The sequence below is a fragment of the Poeciliopsis prolifica genome, unplaced genomic scaffold (genome assembly GCF_027474105.1).
Source record: "Poeciliopsis prolifica strain line A6 unplaced genomic scaffold, Auburn_PproV2 SCAFFOLD043, whole genome shotgun sequence".
In the NCBI taxonomy this organism is placed as follows: Eukaryota; Metazoa; Chordata; class Actinopteri; order Cyprinodontiformes; family Poeciliidae; genus Poeciliopsis; species Poeciliopsis prolifica.
Window position 1 is genome coordinate 4,160,213 of NW_026562418.1, and position 8,542 is coordinate 4,168,754.

The 8,542-nt window shown below is 39.7% G+C and overlaps 1 long non-coding RNA gene across 3 annotated transcripts; it reads right to left on the reverse strand.

Moving 5' to 3' along the window:
• Positions 1-202: 202 nt before the first annotated feature.
• LOC129376356 (uncharacterized) lies at positions 203-3,455 on the reverse strand. Of its 3 annotated transcripts, none has more exons than XR_008607742.1 (4): positions 3,130-3,455; positions 1,114-1,940; positions 855-1,012; positions 203-387 (listed from the first exon to the last, which is right to left on the reverse strand). It is a non-coding gene; the product is annotated as an uncharacterized LOC129376356 (long non-coding RNA). The 3 variants fall into 3 exon arrangements; XR_008607741.1 differs by having other exon boundaries at positions 1,114-2,154; XR_008607740.1 differs by lacking the exon at positions 3,130-3,455 and having other exon boundaries at positions 1,114-2,811.
• Positions 3,456-8,542: the final 5,087 nt, after the last annotated feature.

Genomic DNA, 8,542 nt, shown 5'->3' on the forward strand with positions numbered 1-8,542 from the left:
TATATCTATAGATGCACACAAATAAAGACACCTACATATTTTCCTACAGGTCTATAAATGTATACATCTAAATACTATCTATATAACTTTATACACGTATATTCACATTGATACACACAATGTGAATATACACACCTATATAGATCTTTCACAATACATTTTTGTTAAACATTTTAAAAAATAACCTACATGCCATATGCATGCTTAAATTTGAAATCTCTCATACTTTACTGAAACTGTCCATCTTGAAAGACCTCCCCAACCTGAGTTTGAACTGGCAGTCTCTCTAGTCTATTTCCACTTCCACTCGGGCTCCAGTAAACCACTTCGAGAGTCTTTGCTGTATGCTTGTGTGATTCTGTAGATGGATAATTTCTTTTAAGTCCCCTGAAATAACAAGCAAAGGTAGAAATTGTATTAGTGTTTCATTTTAGCACAATGTAACATTCATGAGATTTGCATCTCCCCCTTCATGGGGCAAAAATGCTTGCAGAGATATGCCATAATCAAAAGGACTCTTGAGTCATCATTATTATGTACAGAAACTATATTCTTACTGTAAATTTAAAATATATCCATCTATATAAATCAACTACTAGGTTCTATCGTGGTTTTGTGGTTATTTTAATATTGTTTGAAATGCAAACAATATTACCTTCAAATTTTTAAGTTCTTAACAACAGTGAAAGAATACTGTTCAAATAAAACCAAAAATTGAAGACTCAATTTTTAATCTAAAAACATTACTAAAAATAACAAACAAAAGCATAAAACAACCAAAATAAATTAACATATGTTTAAGAAAGAAAAGTGAAAAAAAAAAAGTTACTCTGACAATAAAAACTGATATTTACCATACAAAACATCAAAGAGACGCAGGTCCAAGAGCTTGTTTCCAATGTTGGCCAAAAAGGTTGAACTGGACTTCCAGTTCATGGGACATGAGGAATCGCACAGCTGGTTGTATTGTGTCATCTAAGGATGCTCCTCCAATTTCTGTAGCCATGGCAACCTTAAGTACAATGACAATAACAGGACAACATTTTGTTTTTGTTCATCAGTTTGTCATTATATCACTCTTATGTGCTTAATTTCACTAACATATTAATCTACCTTTTTCAAATCATTATAAAGTGATCTTCACACGCTGATCCTCTTGAAGCCTGCAAAAATATATATTTTATTAGTGCAATATAACATTTAGACTTTTCAAAAAAATAAAAAAATTAAGGCAAAACAGCCTTTGTATAGATTAACTACTGAAGCCTTATATTGTAAACACTGAACAGTTTTGCAATTATCCTAATTTCTTTGTTAACGTGACAGGACTAAGACAGTAGTATTACTCTTAAGAGAAGTTTAGAAAATCACTATAAATGTAACTAATAAAGCCTAAAACATTGCACATATAAAAAAATTAGAGCTACAATTAAATATAAGTACATTTCACATAACTGCTAGCTAAATATTGCAAAAATATCAAAAAGAATTTCTTCATCTTTCAATATTTGTTTCAGGCTTGGCCACTGATTGACATGATGGGTTTCAATTTACGGACCCACATGCAGTAACCACACGTTGGATAGGGATGAGTGAGTGATTTATTTACAACAGGACAAAATAAAATCTATTTCCCGGACATCAGCGGAAGGGTGAGGACCACTCGACCAGGTTGGCCTGAAACGAGAACTTAGTTATGACGGGCTTAGAATGAGTGATCGGAGGGGAAACAGGAACAGGCTTACTTCGGTGCGGGTCTTTCGAGGCGTGGGTGTGAGATGCCAGGTTCCTGAGAGAGGGTGTGCAGCGGTTCTGAAGGTAAATGCGAGGTGGGAATGGAAGAGAGCTGGAAGCTCGAAGGGTGGAGTGGAGGCAGTGGAATCGGCGGAGCGAGCAGGCAGGTATTCACTGGTGAGTTCTCGAATGAGGCGACAAAACCCCTAGGATCGAACAAACACAGAGACCAGGTGACTTCTAGTAGACACAGAAACGTTCTCAGAAAACTGTTCACAACAGGAGAGGCCAGAGTGACTACCGGTGTATGCAACCATCTAGCATACACCAGTAGAATCTTCAGTCAATCTAGCGTAGACTGAAGATTCTGCTGCTCCTCCACCTGTGCCAAGCTCCACGGGCTCCTCACAAAGATCCTCGCTGAAATAAGATGCGACACTCACATACACACACAGGAACCCTGACACTGATGACTACTCTAGACCAACACAATAGCGGCAGATTGAAATAAACTATGACATAACAAAACGCTTTAAAGTGTCACACAACAATTAAAAAAAGAATTTAAAAATATGAACTACAATGCCTTCATCCTATTTACAAAAAACCTTTTAGGCCCAATATACTGAAACCACATGGGCCCCATATAGTGTTCCCATTTCTGTCCCATGCCCAGTTAGCCCACGTTAATGCTGAATTGGGCCCATACATTTAACCCAATTGAGCCAACAATATGAGTCCCATTTCGGTTAACCTTATGAGCCTCACGCAGTTGGCCCAGATAAAACCCATGCCCTCTTATCATTACCTATATAGCCCAAAGCTAAACGATTCAATGCAGTTTTATTGAAAAAAACGACAATAATAATCTTGCATGGGTCCCAGCCAAACCAGCCTGAATCCATACATGAGACCCACCCATGCATGCTGATGTGACTGTGAGAAAGATTATTAAAAGCCCAAGTACATAGAATGAAAGCACAATAGTTACTCTTTTTAAATCATACAAATGGTTTTATTGTGTCCAGACACTTTGTAACAACCTCTGCTAGCAACATAGATTCTTCAGTGAACCGATTTCATTCTGCCTCGTTGGCGCTCAATGAACCAATGGCAGCTCAACAAATAGAATGGCGGCGGTATTTGAAAATGGTTTGGCCCACAACGCTGCGTTTGAAATCGGTCTGCACTAAAATCTGCTTATTGTGTGTAGCTGTGTGTGTTAGCAATATCAGAAAAAGTATCACCCTAAAGAAAAGCAAAAATAACAATAACAATTAAGTCTCTTTTGGGATACTGTCGTCCGATTTGTTACGAGCAACAATTTTTTTAACAAGCGATTTAAAATCTCTCCCTAAAATTTGGTACTAGGTAAAACAGAAGAAATGTACTTACAGATTCTTTCGTAGATCAGCCAACAGGCAGACTCCGCGCCAACGGACTGATGAAGAGAACAGGCTTGATTTTGAAACCGCATATCCATCCGCGGGTCATTTTACGTTTTCCAAGAAACACAAGATTAATTTTTGAGAGTGCTACATCGGTTTAACAAATGTAAAACCGATGTAGCAAAAGTTCTCAATGTAAATAAATACATTTCGTTGTCCTCCTTATTCAAATATGTTTTGGAACTATTTTCTTCAGTGGATGTGTAAAGTGCCTACCGGTACTTCAATTCACCAACCTTTATTGGCAACGGTGCCTCAGAGCAAACAATGAACAAAAAGGTAATTGGAACCAATGAATCATTAACAGAAATGTTACATTTTTTTATTTTTTATTTTTATTTATACTGATGACTTGGAAAATGTTTGCAAATATATGAAAAAACAGATGCTCAAAATTTTACTCTTGTCTCTCACTTGCTAATGAGTTTTGTTTATTTTCTAAACATTTTGTGATATTTTTCACAATGGTCTGATCTGAACTATTTGTCCAAATAAAATTTAAATCTTGCTGCGAACAGGCTGCAGTAAACTCTATGGATGTCTAAACATCCAATTGATAAAAAATAATAATAAAATAAAATAAAAGTTATTATTATTAAAAATAAAACAAGGACTAAAGCTCAACCATGACCACTCTGTGCTTAATTTTGAGTAAGCACCAGAATATGAGTTTACGTATATATTTCAAACAGATTATTTCAAAAAATGTTTTAAGACATTCAGACTGCAATAATAAAATGAAAAAAAAGTTAGGGGTTCAAAGTGTAGCAAGAGCAATACTGAACTGGCTTTTGCTTTGACATACAGTGAAAAATTTGAAAGTGACAGGGTAACCACATTGTCGATTAAAATGTTCTACAATTTTGTCCCATTTAGACCATAAAAAAAAGTAGGGCCTACATTTTCCTGCCTAGGTCTAACCCATATATGGTCAGCCCATGCTGATGTCATGTGGGTTCAATGTGGTCTGCCCAAATGGGCTTCTCATGTTGGGCCCATGATACTAGAACCACATGGGCCCCACATACTGTTGCCCAGTACTATCCCATTCCCAGATAGCCCACTTAAAAAAGGACTGGGGCCTACATATCCACACCCAGGTCTAACCCATATATGGTCAGCCCATGCTGATGTCATGTGGGTTCAATGTGGTCTGCCCACATGGGCTTCCCATGTTGGGCCCATGATACTGAAACCACATGGGTCCCATATACTGTTGCCCAGTACTATCCCATTCCCAGATAGCCCACTTAAAAAAGGACTGGGGCCCACATATCCACACCCAGGTCTAACCCATATATGGTCAGCCCATGCTGATGTCATGTGGGTTCAATGTGGTCAGCCCACATGGGCTTCCCATGTTGGGCCCATGATACTAGAACCACATGGGCCCCACATACTGTTGCCCAGTACTATCCCATTCCCAGATAGCCCACTTAAAAAAGGACTGGGGCCCACATATCCACACCCAGGTCTAACCCATATATGGTCAGCCCATGCTGATGTCATGTGGGTTCAATGTGGTCAGCCCACATGGGCTTCCCATGTTGGGCCCATGATACTAGAACCACATGGGCCCCACATACTGTTGCCCAGTACTATCCCATTCCCAGATAGCCCACTTAAAAAAGGACTGGGGCCCACATATCCACACCCAGGTCTAACCCATATATGGTCAGCCCATGCTGATGTCATGTGGGTTCAATGTGGTCAGCCCACATGGGCTTCCCATGTTGGGCCCATGAAACTAGAACCACATGGGCCCCACATACTGTTGCCCAGTACTATCCCATTCCCAGATAGCCCACTTAAAAAAGGACTGGGCCCACATATCCACACCCAGGTCTAACCCATATATGGTCAGCCCATGCTGATGTCATGTGGGTTCAATGTGGTCAGCCCACATGGGCTTCCCATGTTGGGCCCATGATACTAGAACCACATGGGCCCCACATACTGTTGCCCAGTACTATCCCATTCCCAGATAGCCCACTTAAAAAAGGACTGGGGCCCACATATCCACACCCAGGTCTAACCCATATATGGTCAGCCCATGCTGATGTCATGTGGGTTCAATGTGGTCAGCCCACATGGGCTTCCCATGTTGGGCCCATGATACTAGAACCACATGGGCCCCACATACTGTTGCCCAGTACTATCCCATTCCCAGATAGCCCACTTAAAAAAGGACTGGGGCCCACATATCCACACCCAGGTCTAACCCATATATGGTCAGCCCATGCTGATGTCATGTGGGTTCAATGTGGTCAGCCCACATGGGCTTCCCATGTTGGGCCCATGAAACTAGAACCACATGGGCCCCACATACTGTTGCCCAGTACTATCCCATTCCCAGATAGCCCACTTAAAAAAGGACTGGGGCCCACATATCCACACCCAGGTCTAACCCATATATGGTCAGCCCATGCTGATGTCATGTGGGTTCAATGTGGTCAGCCCACATGGGCTTCCCATGTTGGGCCCATGATACTAGAACCAGATGGGCCCCACATACTGTTGCCCAGTACTATCCCATTCCCAGATAGCCCACTTAAAAAAGGACTGGGGCCCACATATCCACACCCAGGTCTAACCCATATATGGTCAGCCCATGCTGATGTCATGTGGGTTCAATGTGGTCTGCCCACATGGGCCTCCCATGTTGGGCCCATGATACTGAAACCACATGGGCCCCATATAGTGTTGCCCAGTACTATCCCATTCCCAGATAGCCCACCTAGTTGCTGAATAGGGCCCATGCATTTAGCCCATATGGGCCAGCCCATATGGGTCTCATTTTAGGTTAACCATATGTGTCCCATGCAGTTCGCCCAGATAAAACCCATGCCCACTCATTACCCATGTAGCCCACATCAAACACAAGTGGGGCCCACTCATGCGTGCTGGCTGGGGTGAAGCAGGTTTGGATCATCTTGTTCAATAAGTTTTTATCTCTTTTTTGTTTTTTCTCTTTTACTCCAAACTATTTGAGGTGACTTTTCTTCTCATGTATCAGAAACAGGTTTTTCTACCTGTAGCCCTTTGAAACATCATCCACAGTTTGCTTTTTTGTTGTTGTTGTTGTTGTTTTTTACAGGGGTGTAAACAACAATTTAATCCCCATAGTTTTTCTGGATTGCAAGAAGACAAAGAGCGCTCACATTCAAATTTATCAGCAGTGCAGTCACTGGAGTTTGTTCTCCACCAGCTTTTTAAATATGAAGCCAACAACCGTGTGTGAGGAAAATTCATTACATCAGGCACAGAAAATCCAACCTCCTTCAAACTTCTAAATATCCAATGAATATGGTGTCTTGCAAGATTACTCAAACCTCTTATATTGTGTTTGAATTTTTCATCTTGAGACTACAGATCTCAATGTCTTTATTGGTTTTTTTTTTTGGTGTGTGATCAAAAATGTGCTGTGAAGATTTTTTTTTTTTTTCTCACTGAAAAGCTGTTTTATGCCCCTGTATTTTGCCCCCTTAATAGATCTCACTGGTACCAGGAGTTGCCTCATCAGTCAACAGAATCCATCTGTGTTCACACTTCAATCTAAGTAAATACACAACTCTTCAGTGGTTTCTATGGAAACCTTTAGCTGCCAGGACTAGAATGTTGTGTCTTGTCAAAACCAAAATATCTTTTCATTTAAACAAGAATTAAACGTAACTAAAGAACATCCTCCTTTTGTATACTATGCATCTTTCCTTTTCTTTCTTTGATCATCCGGCTAGGTGTGATTGTGTTGATGTCAGGCTTTAAATGTGTCTAGAAATGTTTGGCGACCATTGAAGACATGAACTAATGTGAATGTGACATTGTACGGTGGCTTCCTTTTGTTTTCTTGAGTTTTGTTTTTTTGTTTCTCTAGGCCGCACAGTGTACACTTTCTATTTTCTCTGCTTGTGAAAACATAAATCTATTTTTTTTTCATTTTAAAGAGGTGCTGACAGATAAACCAAATTATACTTTATTATTTTATTAATCAGTACAGTTTATAAATAAGTCTTTTTTTATATAATATTGTATAAAATAAGCTTAACTGGTTAAAATAACAGTCTGCAGAAGCTGCCAATTTTTTCTAATTTGATTAATCCTCAAAAAAACTGACCAGATGTCAATTTACTAAAATAATTGCATTAGTTGAATCCCTACATAAAATGCAAAGTCGAAAACAGTGAGCGAAACATACAGTAAGCATAATTCCAGCCATTGACACACTCTGGAGTTGAAGTCGGAGTAGAGGTGGGAGTTTTTGACGGACATCAAACGTCACTGATTTCCACTTCAGCCCATGCGAGGCTCCATGAAGCCGAATTTATAAAAGCTCACATCTGTGTGGGACATGAGTGCCTGAAGTGCTTTAATGAGAGAGAGCTTGAACTGCGGATGGAACAGAGTTACGACAGGCTGAGAGAAACTGACTGAACAACAACAATTTGCCTGAATGTTAAAATCATTAATAAAGATTTTATAGTCATGAGCGTTTTGTAGTGGTGATGATAAAAAGTCTTGAAGACGTTGAAGAACAAATCTTTTCTTCCCTTGTGCCTCAGCAGAGTGTAAAACTTTTTGAGTCAATTATTTAATTTTACAAGAAACACAGAATCATTTTGTGCCACTCCAAGGGAACTGCCAGTCACCCCAGATAATAACGTTACATCTCTTGAGTTTTCTGTGTGCCGTGGCTAAGGTCTTTGGGACTCTGCAGTAAAACTCGATTCATTAAAAGCCACAGTCAGACAAGGTTAGAAAGATGCTCAGTCTGGGTGAAAATTCTCTGCGGAGTCATATCAGAAATTTGACCACCTCTCTCACTATGCCTAGAAACTCATTATTATATGTTTTAAAAATGGCCTTTTTAAACATTTATGATAAATCCTTTCCTTAAATCTCAAATATTTAACATAGACCAACAAGTGATTCGTTTCTTCTCTGATCTTCTTGGATTCTTATGCTGATATATATATTTTTAGACACATATCAGTATTTAAGTAGTTTTTCACAATGGGCCTGTTTTTACATGCCAGAAGGTTTTTCCATATGGGTTGTTATTAGATGTCTTCACTTGCTGCGTTTCCATTACAAATGTGCACAAGTCTTTGTCCATGTCCTGCTAATGTTGAACAAACAGAAGATTGTATTAAAAAAAAATCACAAGTTCGCACAATAAGTCGTTAAAAGTCATGGCGACGACATATGTAAACAGTTACATCAGATATATTCATAAATCATCATGGTGCTAGCTCTGATCATCTATCAGCCAATCAGAGGAGACATCTGCGTTTTACTCAGGCACTGGAGCAACAAGCCCCGCCTACTTGGGAGCGACGACATATGTGGCGATTTGGGAAAAT